Here is a 16171-nt window from a genome sequence, read left to right on the forward strand (position 1 = left end):
TTCCCTGTCTGGGCAAGGTGGCTCACACCTGTAATCCCAGCACATTGGAAGCCTGAGGCAGGTGGATCACCTGAGGTCAGGAGTTAGAGACCAGCCTCACCAATATGGTGAAACCCCGTCTCTACTAAAAACTAAAAAATTAGCTGAGCATAGTGGCACGTGTCTGTAATCCAAGCTACTCAGGAGGCTGAGACAGGAGAATAGCTTTAACTCAGGAAGCAGAGGTTGTGGTGAGCCAAGATTGCGCCATTGCACTCCAGCCTGGGTGACAGAGGGACGCTCCATCTCAAAATAATAATGATTTCCCCAAAAGGGTAGTTGACTCTCTTTCTGTCCCCAAGACAGGTAGGAAGCTTTATTTTTTTGTCTGCCATTATTTATTAGACCTTTCTAACAGGTCTAGGTAAAATAAAGCCTTTTTTTTTTTTTTTTTTTGAAACGGAGTCTCGCTTTGTCGCCCAGGCTGGAGTGCAGGCCTCTTAAAAAGTGTCTGGGCCGGGCACGGTGGCTCACACCTGTAATCCCAGCACTTCGGGAGGCTGAGGTGGATGGATCACAAGGTCAGGAGTTCAAAACCAGCCTGGCCAATATGGTAAAACCCCATCTTTACTAAAAATACAAAAATTAGCCGGGCATGGGGGCAGGCGCCTATAATTCCAGCTACTTGGGAGGCTGAGGCAGAGAATCACTTCAACCCAGGAGGCAGAGGTTGCAGAGAGTTGAGATTGTGCCACTGCACTTCAGCCTGGGCGACAGAGTGAGACTCTGTCTCAAAAAACAACAACAACAACAACAACAATAAAAAACTGTCTACCCACTCTTGCCAGTTCTATTCAACATGGTCCTGGAGGTTCTAGAAAGGGCAATTAGGCAAGAAAAATAGATAAAGTTGGCCGGGCACAGTGGCTCTTGCCTGTAATCCCAGCACTTCGGGAGGCCAAGGTGGGCAGATAGCTTGAGCCAAGGAGTTGAAGACCAGCCTGGGCAACATGGCGAAACCCCATCTCCACCAAAAATACAAAAAATTAGTCAGGTGTGGTGGCATGTGCCTGTTGTTCCAGCTACTTGGGAAACTGAGGTGGGAGGATCCCTTGAGCCCAGGAAGCAGAGGTGGCAGTGAGCCAAGATCACACGCTTGCACTCCAGTCTGAGGGACAGAGTGAGATCCTGTCTCAAAAAAAAAAAAAATTCAAATTGGGAAGTAAAAATTAAACTATCTCTGTTTATATATGGTATGATCTTTCTGTTGTTATTGAAGTCCATTTTCTTGAATATTATACAAAAAAGTATAAGTAGAACCAAAAGTAAATAAGCATTATTATATTTATTTACCCCACTATCTAGTTCTTTATATTAATTTTACAATTTAAACAGTAGAAAATAGGTGGCAGGCCGGGTGTGGTGGCAGATGCCTGTAGTCCCATCTACTCAGGAGGCTGAGGCAGGAGAATTGTTTGAACCTGGGAGGTGGAGGTTGCAGTGAGCTGAGATCCTGCCACTGCACTCCAGACTGGGTGACAGAATGAGACTCCATCTCAAAAAAAAAAAAAAAAAAAAAAAAAAAGGAAAGAAAAGGAAAAAGAGAGAAAGAAAATAGGTGGCAATTTACAGATCAGGAAAGAAATAAAACAAAAAAACTTACTTTGAGACACCATCTCTCTCTGTCACCCAGGCTAGAGTGCAGTGGCATGAACATGGCTCACTGTAACTTAACCTCCTGGGTTCAATCAATTCTCCTGCCTCAGCCTCCTGAATAACTGGGACCACAGGTGCATACCACCACACTTGGCTAATATGTGTGTGTGTGTGTGTAGAGACAAAGTCTCACTTTGTTGCCCAGGCTGGTCTGGAACTCCTGGGCTCAAGCAGTTATCCTGCCCCAGACTCCCAAAATGCTGGGATTACAGGTGTAATCATGTCACCATGCCCAACCCAAACATCTTTTCTATCACGTTTATTCTTCTACACTGTATAGCTGTGTTCACGAAAATGGCTTCTTTTACTTCTCCACTGCACAGGAATTCCGTTGTATATAAACTTGAAACTGTTCAACAGCTGAGGGAGACTGCAAATGGCATGTCCATACCCTAGTGCATTGTTACACAATTCAAACAATGGCGCAGCTATGAGCTTGTAATTTTTAGAGACTGCAAACAAGGCTTTTTCTTGAAGTTGAGCCAGAAACAACTTCTTATGTTCCTTAGGCTTTGTGATATATGCAGGAATATATGGATATTAAGGAGGTTCAAAATTTGGTCTCCACCAGTTACCAATGCAGTCATCAATGGCCCAGTCTTGCATCTTTCAGAACTCCATCTTGATGACCCAGTATCCCAGTCATTAAGCATTTTAGTCCTTCAACTTCATCTTCTCCTGGGTTAAGTTCACCATCAGGCAATATATATATATATACACACACACACATACACACACACACACACACATATATGTATATATTTTTTTGAGACGAAGTCTCGCTCTGTCACCCAGGGAGTGCAGTGGTGCAGTCTCTGCCACTGCAACCTCTGCCTCCCAGGTTCAAGCGATTCTCCTGCCTCAGCCTCCTGAGTAGCTGGGATTACAGGAACATGCCACCACACCCAGATAAGTTTATATTTTTACTAGAGATGGGATTTCACCATGTTGGCCAGGCTGGTCTCGAACTCTTGACCTCAAGCTATCCACCTGCTCCGGCCTCCCAAAGTGCTGGGATTACAGACGTGAGCCACAGTGCCTGGCCTACCACCAGGGCCTTCACCAACCTGGCCTTCACCTACCGCCTGGCCTTCACCAACTTGAAGGGCCTTCACCTGCCACCTGGCCTTCACCAACTTGAAGAAAGTTGCTCCCAGCTGTAGCAGTAATACATAGAGTAGCCACGCCAGTGCTTGTAAACAATCAGAATCCCCTTCTATGTTACTCCTCATTCAAATTTTATCCAATTCTTTCCTCATTTGCTGAAATCTGGCTGAGACAGAGCTGTCTTTTTCATGGAGGGGCTCTTTTGTACCAAAAGTATAATTGATGGCCAGGCACAGTGACTCACGCCTGTAATCCCAGCACTTTGGGAGGCTGAGGTGGGGAGGTCACTTGAGGTCAGGAGTTCAAGACCTGCCTGGTCAACATGGCGAAACCCCATCTCTACTAAAATACGAAAATTAGCCAGGTGTGGTGGCACACACCTGTAGTTCCAGCTAGCTGGGAGGCTGAGGCGGGACAATCGCTTGAACCCGAGAGACAGAGGTTGCAGTGAACTGAAATTGTGCCACTGCATTCCAGCCTGGGCAACAGAACAAGACTCTGTCTCAAAAAAAAAAAAAAAAAAAAAAAAAAAAAGGTATAATTGATAATAGGATACAATTTGACGGTGTGCTCCACGGTGAGGGGCTTGGTCTGCTGGATGTACTTATTGCTGAACTGATTGGGCTCTCCCTCTGTGGTCAGCTGGTCTGTGAGTGATTAGGTGGTAGGTACCACAGACATGCTGGTGAGCTCCAGGGCTGGTGATGAGCAGAAAAGGGAAGGCAGGGGAGACTTTCTTCATGCAGGCAGCAGTTTTCTGCAACCCGCTCAGCCACAACCAATGCACGTCCTTAACCTGTGTGATCTGATATGTGAAAAACCCTAAGGAATACACTAAAAGACCACTTGAACTAATAAGTAAGTTCAGCAAAGTTGTAAGCTATAAGACCAATATAACGAAAATTAATTATGTTTTTATATACAAGCAATGAAAATTTCTATATGCCAGCAATGAAAATTCTGAGAATGAAATTAAGAAAACAAGTCCGGCTGGGTGCAGTGGCTCATGCCTGTAATCCCAGCACTTTGGGAGGCTGAGGTGGGAGGATCATGAGGTCAAGAGATGGAGACCATCCTTGCCAACATGGTGAAACCCCATCTCTACTAAAAATACAAAGATTATCTGGGCATGGTGGTGCGCACCTGTAGTCCCAGCTAATCTGGAGGTTGAGGCAGGAGAATTGCTTGAACCCATGAGCCAAGATCGTGCCACTGCACTCCAGCCTGGCGACAGAGCAAGACTCCATCTCAAAAAAAAAAAAAAAAAAAAAAAAAAACAGAAAACGAGTCCATGTATAACATAAAAAAGAAAATATGTAGATATACATTTAACAAAAGACATATAAAACTTGTATACTAGGCTGGGCACGATGGCTCATGCCTGTAATCCCAGCACTTTGGGAGGCTGAGGCGAGTGAATCACCTGAGGTCAGGAGTTCAAGACCAGCCTGGCCAATGTGGCAAAACCCCGTCTCTACTAAAAAAAAAAAAAAATTAGCTGGGCGTGGTGACGTGTGCCTGTAATCCCAGCTACTCAGGAGCTGAGGTGGGAAAATCACTTGAACCTGGAGGTGGAGATTGCAGTGAGCTGTGATCACACCATTGTACTCCAGCCTGGATAACAAGAGCCAGACTCTCAAAAAAACAAAAACAACAAAAAAAAAAACTTGCCCACTGAACAGAACAAAACATTGTTAAATAAATTAAAGAAGATGTAAATAAATGGAAAAACACCCTGTGTTCATGGATTGAAAGACATAATATTAATATGGCAGTACTCCTCAAATTGATCTACAAATTCAATGCAATTCCTAGCAAAAATCTAATTGGCTTTTTTTGCAGAAATTGACAAGTTTGATTCTAAAAATCATATGAAAACATAAAGGACCCACACTAGCTCAAACAATCTTTAAAAAAGAAACAAACAAAAAAAAATTAGGCCGGCGGGGCGTGGTGGCTCACGCCTGTAATCCCAGCACTTTGGGAGGCCGAGGTGGGCGGATCACCTGAGGTCAGGAGTTCGAGACTAGCCTGGCCAACCTGGTGAAACTCTGTCTCTACTAAACAAAAAATTAGCTTAGTGTGATGGTGGATGCCTGTAATCCCACCTACTTGGGAGCCTAAGGCAGGAGAATCGCTTGAACCTGGGAGGCAGAGGTTGCAGTGAGTCAGGATCACACTATTGCATTCCAGTCTGGACAACAAGAGCGAAACTCCATCTAAAAAAAAAAAAAAAGGTAAAACAAGGATTAAAAAAAGAAGAAGAAGAACAAAGGCCAGGTATGGTGGCTTACTCCTATAATCCTAGCATTTTGGGGGGCCAAGGCAGGAGGATTGCTTGAAGCCAGGAGTATGAGGCCAACCTGGACAACAAAGTAAGACTGTCTCTAACAAAAAAAATTTTAAAAGGCCTGGCACCGTGGCTCATGCCTGTAATCCCAGCACTTCGGGAGGCCAAGGCGGGTGGATCACCTGAGGTCAAGAGTTTGAAACCAGCCTAGGCAACACGGTGAATTCCTGTCTCTATTAAAATACAAAAAATTATCTGGATTTGGCGGCGTGCGCCTGTAGTCCCAGCTACTTGGGAGGCTGAGGCAGGAGAATTGCTTGAACCTGGGAGGCAGAGGTTGCAGTAAGCAGAGGTCCTGCCACTGCACTCCAGCCTGGGTGACAAAGCAAGACTCTGTCTCCAAAAAAGAAATTAAAAAAAAAAAAAAGAAAGAAATGAATATCAATGCTGCGGGCTGGGTGCGGTAGCTCATGCCTGCAATCCCACACTTTGGGGGTCTGAGGCAGGCAGATCACCTGAGGTCAGGAGTTGGAGACCAGCCTGGCCAACATGGTGAAACCCTGTCTCTACTAAAAATGCAAAAATTAGCCGGGTGGGATGGTGCACACCTGTAATCCCAGCTACTCGGGAGGCTGAGGCAGGAGAATTGCCTGAACCCTGGCAGTGGAGCTTGCAGTGAGCTGACATCGTGCCACTGCACTCTAGCCTGGGCGACAGAGTGAGACTCTGTCTCAAAAAAAAAAAAAAAAAAGAAATGAATACTGATCCTATAATGTGGCCGAACCTTAAAAATGTTACCATAATTGACTGAAACCAGATGTAAAAGTCATATTTTGTATTATTTTATTTATATGACATGTCCAGAATAGGCAAATCTATAAAAACAGAAAGTAGATTAGCGTTTGCCTAGGGCTAGAAGGATTGAAGGGTAGGGGAGGATGGGAATGATTACTAATGGATGTAGCATTTCATTTAGGGTGATGAAAATGTTGGAAATTTAGATCATGGTGATGACTACACAGTTTGGGAATATACTAAAACTATTACATTGTACACTTAAGTGCATGAATTTTATGGTATGTGAATTCTATCTCAGTAAAGGTATTAACATTTTTTATTTAAAAAACTGAGGCAGGTGAATTGCTTGAGGCCAGGAATTCAAGACCAGCCTGGCCAATGTGGTGAAACCCGTCTCTACTAAAAATACAAAAAAAAAAAAAAAAATTAGCTAGGTGTGGTGGCACATGCCTGTAAGTCCCAGCTACTCAGGAGACTGAGGTAGGAGAATCGTTTGAACACAGGAGGTAGAGGTTGCAGTGATCTGAGATCATGCCACTGCACTCCAGCCTGGTGACAGAGTGAGAGTCTCTCAAAAAAGAAAAAAAAAAAAGAAATTCTCTCCCTTCCCTATAGAGACCCAGCTAAAGAGAGTTCAATAAAGTGGGAGCAAAAACCAGGCATGGTGGTGCGCCTATAGTCCCAGCTACTCAAAATGCTGAGGCAGGCGGATCACTTGAAGCCACAGTGCACTACGATAGCATCTGTGAATAGTCACCACACTCCCACCTAGGCAACATATATGTATATATATAATCAAGTGTTTCATCCTAGCACCAAGGGAAGCCAGTGAGAAGAATTAAAATCTGCACTACTTTCTGACATGTAGAACCTGTTTCATTTAAAGGGCACAGAATACAGGGATGGAGGAGCGTATTAGAAACCGTCCGAGGAAAGAGCCTTTTGCAGGAGAAAGAAAGAAAATTCCTCCCCATTTAGCAATTTTACTGAGCAAGAGCACTCAAAGATACGTGCCTCATTCCATATTCAACATTTTATTTTATTTTTATTTTTATTTTTTGAGATAGAACCTCACTGTGTCACCCAGGCTGGAGTGTAGTGGTACAATCTTGGCTCACTGCAATGTCCGACTCCCAGGTTTAAGCGATTCTCCCGCCTCAGCCTCCCAAGTCGCTGGAACTATAGGAGCGTACTACCACACCCAGCTAATTTTTTTGTATCTTTAGTAGAGATGGGGGTTTTGCCATGTTGGTCAGGCGGTCTCGAACTCCTGACCTCAGGTGATCCACACTCCCCCCACCCCCACTTCATCCCACCACCCCGACGCTGGCCTCCCAAAATGCTGGGATTACGGGCGTGAGCCACTGTGCCCAGCCCATTTCCAATACCTTAAATAGCCCATACAGCTGATCCCACTTATTCCTGAAAAAACCTGCAGTCCTAACCTGGAGTCCCTGAAGAATCCCTCATGGTTATAAACAGCCCAGCTGGTTCAGTGGCAGTAGTCATGTGTGCTTATTTCTTGTCTATCCCTTGTTGATAGACCTCAAGGGTTGTCATTTGCAATCGCATTTTGGAGCTGGTCTCATGAGCTAAGTTATTTTCAGCAACTGTGTGTTTACTTCTTACTCTGTTGACTTGGAGGGTGAGAGCTGAATATGTATACAGCTAAAGCCTCTGTTTCACAGCTTCAGAGATGCAGCTACAAGATTACCTATTCAGAGTATCTGACAGACCTAAGGGGAGGTGATTAATTACATCTCTTCCAGAGTGGGGTTTGAAGTATGAGTTGGGGAAGAACCTAGAATGATATGCTTTTCTTTACCTTCCCACCGCTGGTGGGGCCAAGCTAAAATAATAATGGCAAATGGTTAGTAGGGTTTCCACAGCAGACAGTACAGCATGGCTGTGCACAGTGCACCAAAAATAGTGGAATAAAGGAAAGACCTAAAACAAAACAAAACAGACTGCTTGACTTCAAGTTACATAGACCAACAAGCCATAAATACCTCCTACACTGTGTAAATGGACTAGATTCACGGAAATAAATTCCCTGTCTTTGAGAAGTTAGTCTCAAAAAACAACCACCACCAAAGAAAAACCTTACCAAGACAATATTGTGCTGTAGCTGATTCTGTAGCAAAAATTCCCTTTCCCAGGGAGCCTTTGTGTATTTTAGGGTGCCTGAGAATATGAAATATATGCTCAGAACTTAGGAAGACAGACAGACTGAATACATGAATTGGTGGCTGATAAGGAGGGATGTTAGGTAGCTAAGAGACTGAAAGCAAGAGAAGAGGAACGCAGGATGTCAATTAAAAACAATAAAATCATGGCTGGGCGCAGTGGTTCACACCTGTAATCCCAGCAGTTTGGGGGGCAGAGGCGGGTGGATCCCCTGAGGTCAGGAGTTCAAGACCAGCCTGGCCAACATGACGAAACCCTGTCTGTACTAAAAAATACAAAAAAATTAGCTAGGCACGGTGGTGTGTGTCTGTAATCCCAGCTACTTGAGAGGCTGAGGTGGGAGAATTGCCTGAACCCAAGAGGCGGAGGTTGCAGTGAGCCAAGATGGCACCATTGCACTGCAGCCTGGTGACAGAGTGAGACTCCATCTCAAATAATAATAATAATGATGATGATGACAATGATAAATAAAAATAACAAAATCAGAACATTTTACACCTGAAAGCATTCTAGATCATGTTTTTCAATCCCTTTACGTTGCAGACGAGAAAGCAGCCTCAGAGAGATGAAACTACCTGTCCAAAGGCTTTAGATATTAAAGGACTTTGCTGAGCTCACACAAAAAATAGCAGAGTTGGAATCTGGAACGACATCGGCTAACTTTCTCTTTATGAAGTCAGCACTCTTACCTTTATACCGTTTCCTTCGAAGCAAGTGGGGAAAAAATTGCCTAGAAACCAGAATACCAAAGCAGCAACAAGGAATCCTCTCCTTTTTGTGACTATGACAGGCTAGAGATCTGGGAGTCAAGGTAAAAAAAGAAGGGGCAACAAGGCCTTAGTCAATTCAGGTGGCCAAAACAAAATACAACACACAGGGGACTTAAACAACAGGAATTTATTTCTCACAGTTCTGGAAGCTGGGATGTCCAAGATCATGGTTCTGGCCAATTCAGTTACCTGGTGAGGGCCTTCTTGCTGACTTGCAGATGGCCCTCAACAGGCATCTTGCTGTATCTTCACATAGCAGAGAAAGAGAGCTCTGGTCTCTCCTCTTCTTCTTTTTTTTTTTTTTTTTTTTTTTTTTTTGAGACGGAGTCTCGCTCTGTCGCCCAGGCTGGAGTGCAGTGGCGCGATCTCGGCTCACTGCAAGCTCCGCCTCCCGGGTTCACGCCATTCTCCTGCCTCAGCCTCCCGAGTAGCTGGGACTACTGGCGCCCACAACCGCGCCCGGCTAATTTTTTGTATTTTTAGTAGAGACGGGGTTTCACCGTGGTCTCGATCTCCTGACCTTGTGATCCGCCCACCTCGGCCTCCCAAAGTGCTGGGATTACAGGCGTGAGCCACCGCGCCCGGCCTCTCCTCTTCTTCTTAAAAGGACACTAATCACATCATAAAGGCCCCACCCTCAAGACCTCATCTAAACCTAAGTACCTCCCCAAGAAAGGCCCTATCTCCATATACCATTACATTGAGGGTTAAGGCTTCAATATATGAATTTTGGGTGGTGGGGGGTGTCACAAACATTTAGACCATAAGACAATCTCAGATACAAGCAGGAAAAGGCACCACATACAAGAAGGCAAGTTGAAAATGGAAAGAATAAGGATGAAATAAAATGAATTGTCTGGGCACAATGGCTTATGCCTGTAATCCCAGCACTTTGGGAGGCCACAGCAGGTTGATCACCTGAGGTCAGGAGTTCAAGACCAGCCTGGCCAAAATGGTGAAACTCCGTGTCTACTAAAAATATAAAAATTAGCTGGGCATGGTGGCAGGCACCTATAATCCCAGCTACTGGGGAGGCTGAGGCAGGAGAATTGCTTGAACCCAGGAGGTAGAGGTTACAATGAGCGGAGATCATGCCACAGAACTCCAGCCTGGGCAGCAGAGTGAGACTCTGTCTTAAAAAAAAAAAAAAAAAGAAAAATGGCTTGTACTCAGTCCTCTTTCACATTTCCTGCTGAGATCTGGGAGATGAGGAGGGAAGAGAGGGAAGGTAGCAGCTAGCTTTAGAGTATAAGCATTATAGCTGGTTCCTGAAGCTGGCAGCAGTAGAGTAATGGAAAGAGACCTGAACATTGAGTGAGTTAATGGTGATTCAAGACTCAGCTCTGCAACTAAGTGGCTTGGTGACCTTGGACAGCTTGGATGATCTCATTTGCAAGATGAAGATAATAACCTAACTAATGAAGTTGTTGTGAAAACTAAATGAGACAATACTTACAAAAGTACTTTTTAAATTATAAAGGGTTACTTAGGTTTGTTTTACTTCATGGTAGGATAGTTCTGGGGCTACACTAATGCTACAAATATAAAAGAAGTAGAAAACATGGCCTCTGATCTCAAGTGTCTTATGATCCTATAGGATAAATAAAGCTTACAAACATGAAAAACCTTTAAGATAGCACAAGGTGCAGGGTTGGATCAGAGCTCTCATCTTGTCTATTGAAGATGACTCAGGTATGGCTGGGTATGTCTGGCTAGCTGGTGGGATGCGTCTAAGGAAGTTTATTGGTAGGAAGGCTGGGCACTTCATCTGAGACTCTTCCTTCTAGAGAAATAAGGAGCCAACCATGATAGGCTTTTTCAAGAGCCAATGCCTTGATCATCAGAATGAAATGTGGTCATTGCTACTCAAACGCAACCCCTACTCTACTTCAACCCCTTAGCTGAAGATCCCGGGCACATGGAAAAGACAAGTCTCGTCTAGACATTGAAAGAGCTGTTTCTTGGGCCAGGTGCTGTGGCTCATGCCTGTAATCACAGCACTTTGGGAGGCCAAGGCAGGTGGGTCTCTTGAGATCAGGAGTTCGAGACCCGCCTGGCCAACATGGTGAAACGTCATCTCTACTAAAAACACAAATATTAGCTGGGCATGGTGGCATGTGCCTGCAGTCCCAGTTACTTGGGAGGCTGAGGCACGAGAATCGCTTGAACCCGGGAAGTGGAGGTTGCAGTGAGCCGAGATCATGCCACTGCACTCCAGCCTGGGCAACAGAGTGAGATGCTGCCTCAAAACAAAAACAAAAGGCCAGGCGTGGTGGCTCACACCTGTAATCCCAGCACTTTGGGAGGCTGAGGCAGGCAGATCACGAGGTCAGGAGATTGAGACCATCCTGGCTAACATGGTGAAACCTCGTCTCTACTAAAAATACAAAAAAATTAGCTGGGCGTGGTGGTGGGCGCCTGTAGTCCCAGCTACTCGGGAGGTTGAGGCAAGAGAATGGCATGAGCCAGGGAGGCGGAGCTTGCAGTGGGCGGAGATCGCACCATTGCACTCCAGCCTGGGCGACAGAGTGAGACTCTGTCTCAAAAAACAAAACAAAACAAAACAAAACAAAAACCTAAAGAAAGAGCTGTTTCTCTGTCTCTGTAACACAGTAGGGCTCAAATAACATGTTTTGGGACTTCTCTCTGAGTGTATATCCAAAAGAACAAGGGAAATTATTCTATGCTACAGCCCAGGTACTCCTTTAATACCCAGAAGGCTCTCAGTGGAGCAGCTGAAAAGACTCAGAGTGCCCACAAGAGGGAACAGAGTCATGGCAGTGCCAGCCTACAGAGATGTCAGTATCCGGGAAGGACCGCAGCACAGTAACTGAATACAGCAGTGTGCATTGTCCCCATCAGAGCTGTGACAATCCCTAGCAGAAACTGCCACGCCAGCTAGTATGGTGGGAGGCGGTGTTAAGAGAACAGCTCAGAGCATCCACAGCTCTTGATAGAGCACTGTGGATATTTTGGGACTGAAGGATGTTAGATATCCTATGGACTTGCTAGGAACAATGAGGAAGGAGGCTCCTAGTAGAAGATGGACCCTAAAAAGACAGCAAAAATTCATGTAAGACAGAGTTATTTCAGATAACAAAAATATCAACAGACTGAAATCACTGACATCACAGAGGAAATGGTAACTGGACCATGAAGTTGATTTCTTGTTGCTTTCTCTGATGGTTAATTTTATATGTTACCTTGATTGGGCTAAGGGATGTCCAGATAGCTGGTAAAATGTGATTTCTGGGTGTGTCTGTGAGGGTGTTTACAGATGAGATTAGCAATGGAATCAGTAGACTGAGCAAAGAAAATCCATCTTCACCAATGTGGGCTGGCATCATCCAACTGGTCGAGGGAGCAAATAGAACCAAAAAGTCAGAGGAAGGGCAAATTTGCTCTCTCTGCTTGAGCAAGGACATTCATCTTCTTCTGCCCTCAGACATCAACGTTCCTGGTTCTCAGACCTTCAGGCTTACACTGGAGCTACATCACTGTCTTTCCTAGGCCTCCAGCTTGCAGATAGCAGATGGTCGACTTCTCAGCCTTCATAGTCTTATGAGCCAATGCCTCACAATAAATTTCTTTCTATATATCTACACATATCCTATCAGCTCTGTTTTTCTGGAGAACCCTAATACGTTTGTCATTATGTCTAAATCTTGAAAGGTGCTTCTTATTCCACAGATCTCAGAGAACATTCAACTATAAATTCTGTAATACCCAGAAGTGCCAATGGAGCTTGAAAAGAGTCTTTTTAACACCACCGTGCCAGGCTACGAGCTGGGCAGCAATTCTTCCTGGCAAGTAGTTCTTGCAATTTGCCTATACCCAGAGCAGATGCTGCTTCTGCTTTTTCCAAAGAAAGCTTTCTCTGTATTCTGCCTTGCCCCAGAGACACAGTGGAGACAGAGAACCCTTAACTCTTCCCCCGGTGAACAGGCTGTTCAGAGTCTGCTATGCCACACAGGAAAACTCAGAAACAGGTGGTAGCTGGGGAAGCAATAGAACTAGTTTATCCTTAGCCTTTTCTCACTGAAGATTACCTGCAAAGATGGTTTCCAAAGTTGCTTAGGGAATCTGCAGTCGTAAATCTCAAGTGGTCTGGTAGTTGCCATTGGCAACACTCTAGCTTCCCTGAAAACAAGGGACAGGTGTGCTTTTTGCATCTTTAATATATTGGAGACGAAGGTGGGGGGTAGGGAGAAAGACTGACTGTTCCTTATTCTGAATTCATTTTAAAGATGACTACTCAATGAACCGTAAACTGAATTTCCTTTAATATTTCCTAAGGTGTAAAGCATTTCACTCTCCTGTTTTGAGAGAGAAACATCACTAGCAATCTAGCTAAGTGACAAATAAATCAAATGAAATTTAATGAAGGCAAAAGTTTGCAGGTCTATATGCTTGCTCCATGAATGTAAGCAAAGAGAAATGGTATAAATCAGTTCTTAATTTTTTTTTTTTTTTTTTTTTTTTTTTTTTTTTTTTTGATATGGAGTCTCGCTCTGTCACCAGGCTAGAGTGCAGTGGCGTGATCTTGGCTCACTGCAACCTCTGCCTCCCAGGTTTAAGCGATTCTCTTGCCTCAGCCTCCAGAGTAGGATTATAGGCATGTGCTGCCACGCTCAGCTAATTTTTGTATTTGTAACAACCTTGTTGTTTGTATTTGTAACAACCTTGTTGTTTGTATTTGTAACAACCTTGTATTTGACAACCTTGTTGTCCAGGATGGTCTCAATCTCCTGACTTCGTGATCCACCCAACTCAGCCTCCCAAAGTGCTGGAATTACAGGCGTGAGCACCACACCTGGCCCAGTTCTTAGTCTTTAGCATCTGTAATCATCATCTGGAGACATTGTCCCAGTCATTCTAATTCAGTATGCCTGAGCTGAGGCATAGACAACAGCAGCCTTATTTACTCTTCTTTCCACTACTATCAAGAGTCTGCAAGCAACTTATTCAGCCTCACCTTTAGAGCCTATAATAGGCTGTATGATTGAAAGAAATCATAGACTGAAATGATTGAAAGAAAGCTTAGAGATTCATAAAAAGAAGGAGCCTGAAGATGTGATTGTCCCCTTGAATGCCAATCCTTTCACTGATAAACTCCTTTCCTTTTCCCAAGGTGTCATTCCCATCCACCACTTCTAAGATTGGCGGAAGATTTGACTATAGCTAGAGCAAGAGTGAAGAAGCAGCATTGGCCAGCCATGGTGGTTCACACCTGGAATCCCAGTACTTTGGGATTCCAAGGCGGGTAGATCATCTAAGTTAAGAGTTTGAGACCAGCCTGACCAACATGGTGAAACCCCATCTCTACTAAAAATACAAAAATTAGCCAGGCACGGCAGTGGGTGCCCGTAATCCCAGCTGCTTGGGAGGCTGAGCCAGGAGAATCACTTGAACCTGGGAGGCAGAGGTTGCAGTGAGCCGAGATAGTGCCAATGCACTCCAGCCTGGACAACAAGAGTGAAACTCCATCTTAAAAAAAAGAAGAAGCAGTTATTGGCAGGATGTTATCAGTGCATTCTACCTGTTGATATGGGTTAGCTATACTCTGGGCTAGAGACTCTAGAAATAGTGAAGAAGGAAAAATCAGAGTCCCACCTGGGCTTCAAGTACCAACCCTCCTCTACACCTATAAAGGCCTCCAGCCTGAGTGCTGTAGATACTGCCTTAATGTCCTTCAAATAATAAAGGCTTTGATGTAATTATAAGGCCAATTCTTTTTTTTTTTTTTTTTTTTTTTGAGATGGAGTCTCACTCTGTCACCCAGGCTGGAGTGCAGTGGCACGATATCGGCTCACTGCAACTTCCGCCTCCTGGGTTCAAGTGATTCTTCTGCCTCAGCCTCCTGAGTAGCTGGGACTACAGGCGCACGCTACCATGCCCGGCTAATTTTTGTATTTTTAGTAGAGATAGAGTTTCACCATATTGGCCATGCTGGTCTCGAACTTCTGACCTGGTGATCCACCTACCTCAGCCTCCCAGTGTGCTAGGATTATAGATGTGAGTCCCGTGCTCAGCGGCCAATTCTTTTTTTTTTTTTTTTTTTTGAGATGGAGTCTCACTCTGTCACCCTGGCTGGAGTGCAGTGGTGCAGTCTCGGCTCACTGCACTTGGTTCTTGTAGGGAAACTCCGCCTCCTGGGTTCAAGTGATTCTCCTGCCTCAGCCTCCCGAGTAGCTGGGACTAATTTTTTTTTTTTCCTGTATTTTTAGTAGAGACAGGGTTTCACCATGTTAGCCAGGATGCTCTCAATCTCCTGACATCATGATCCTCCCCCCTCGGCCTCCCAAAGTGCTGAGATTACAGGCATAAGCCATTGCGCCCGGCCGGCCAATTCTTGTTTTATTCGTACATAATAATTGCACATATTTATGGGATACATCTGATATTTCGATACATGCATACAATAATCAAATCAGGGTAATTCGGGTATCCATCACCACAAATACTTACCATTTCTTTGTGTTGGAAATACTCTAAATCTTCTAGCTATTTTGAAATACACAATAAATTACTATTTACTATAGTAATCCTACTTTGCTATCAAACACTAGAACTTATTCTAACTGTATTTTACTGTATTTTTGTATCCATTAACCAACATCTCTTTTTTTTTTCTTATTCTTTTTATTATTATTTTTCAGAGTCAAGTTCCTGCTCTTTCACCCAAACTGGAGTGTGGTGGCAAGATTACTTGTAACCTCAAACTCCTAGGCTCAAGCAACTCTCCTGCTTCAGCCTCTCCATTAGCTGGGACTACAAGCCTGTACCACCATCCCTGGCTAATTTTTGTTTGCTTGTTTTTTGTAGAGATGGGGTCTTTCTATGTTGCCCAGTCTGGTCTCAAACTCTTGGCCTTAAGAGATCCTCTCACCACAACCTTCCAAAGCACTGGGTTTATAGGCGTAAGCTACCAAGTCCAGTAACAAACCTCTCTTCATTCCCCCGTACTCCCTACCCTTCTCAACCTCTGGTAACCGTGGAGGTAGCTCCATGAGATCAACTTATGAGGCCAGTTCCAACAACATCCTCTATTAGTTCTGGTTGTTGACTGAGTGCTGCATCTGTTTGTCCAAAACGTTCTCAGAACCTCATTCTTCCCAGGACACTCTTCCCCCATTCTCTACCTTTTTACACTTTTTATTATGAAAAATTTCTTTTTTTTTTTTTTTTTGAGACGGAGTCTCGCTCTGTCGCCCAGGCTGGAGTGCAGTGGCGCGATCTCGGCTCACTGCAAGCTCCGCCTCCCGGGTTCACGCCATTCTCCTGCCTCAGCCTCCCGAGTAGCTGGGACTACAGGCGCCCACAA

The 16171-nt window shown here is 44.5% G+C and overlaps 1 pseudogene; it reads right to left on the reverse strand.

Moving 5' to 3' along the window:
- Positions 1-1962: 1962 nt before the first annotated feature.
- On the reverse strand, positions 1963-9083 carry LOC105476496 (cleavage and polyadenylation specificity factor subunit 5-like; annotated as a pseudogene).
- Between the last annotated feature and the right edge of the window lie 7088 nt (positions 9084-16171).

This window comes from Macaca nemestrina, chromosome 12 (genome assembly GCF_043159975.1).
Source record: "Macaca nemestrina isolate mMacNem1 chromosome 12, mMacNem.hap1, whole genome shotgun sequence".
NCBI classification, from domain to species: domain Eukaryota; kingdom Metazoa; phylum Chordata; class Mammalia; order Primates; family Cercopithecidae; genus Macaca; species Macaca nemestrina.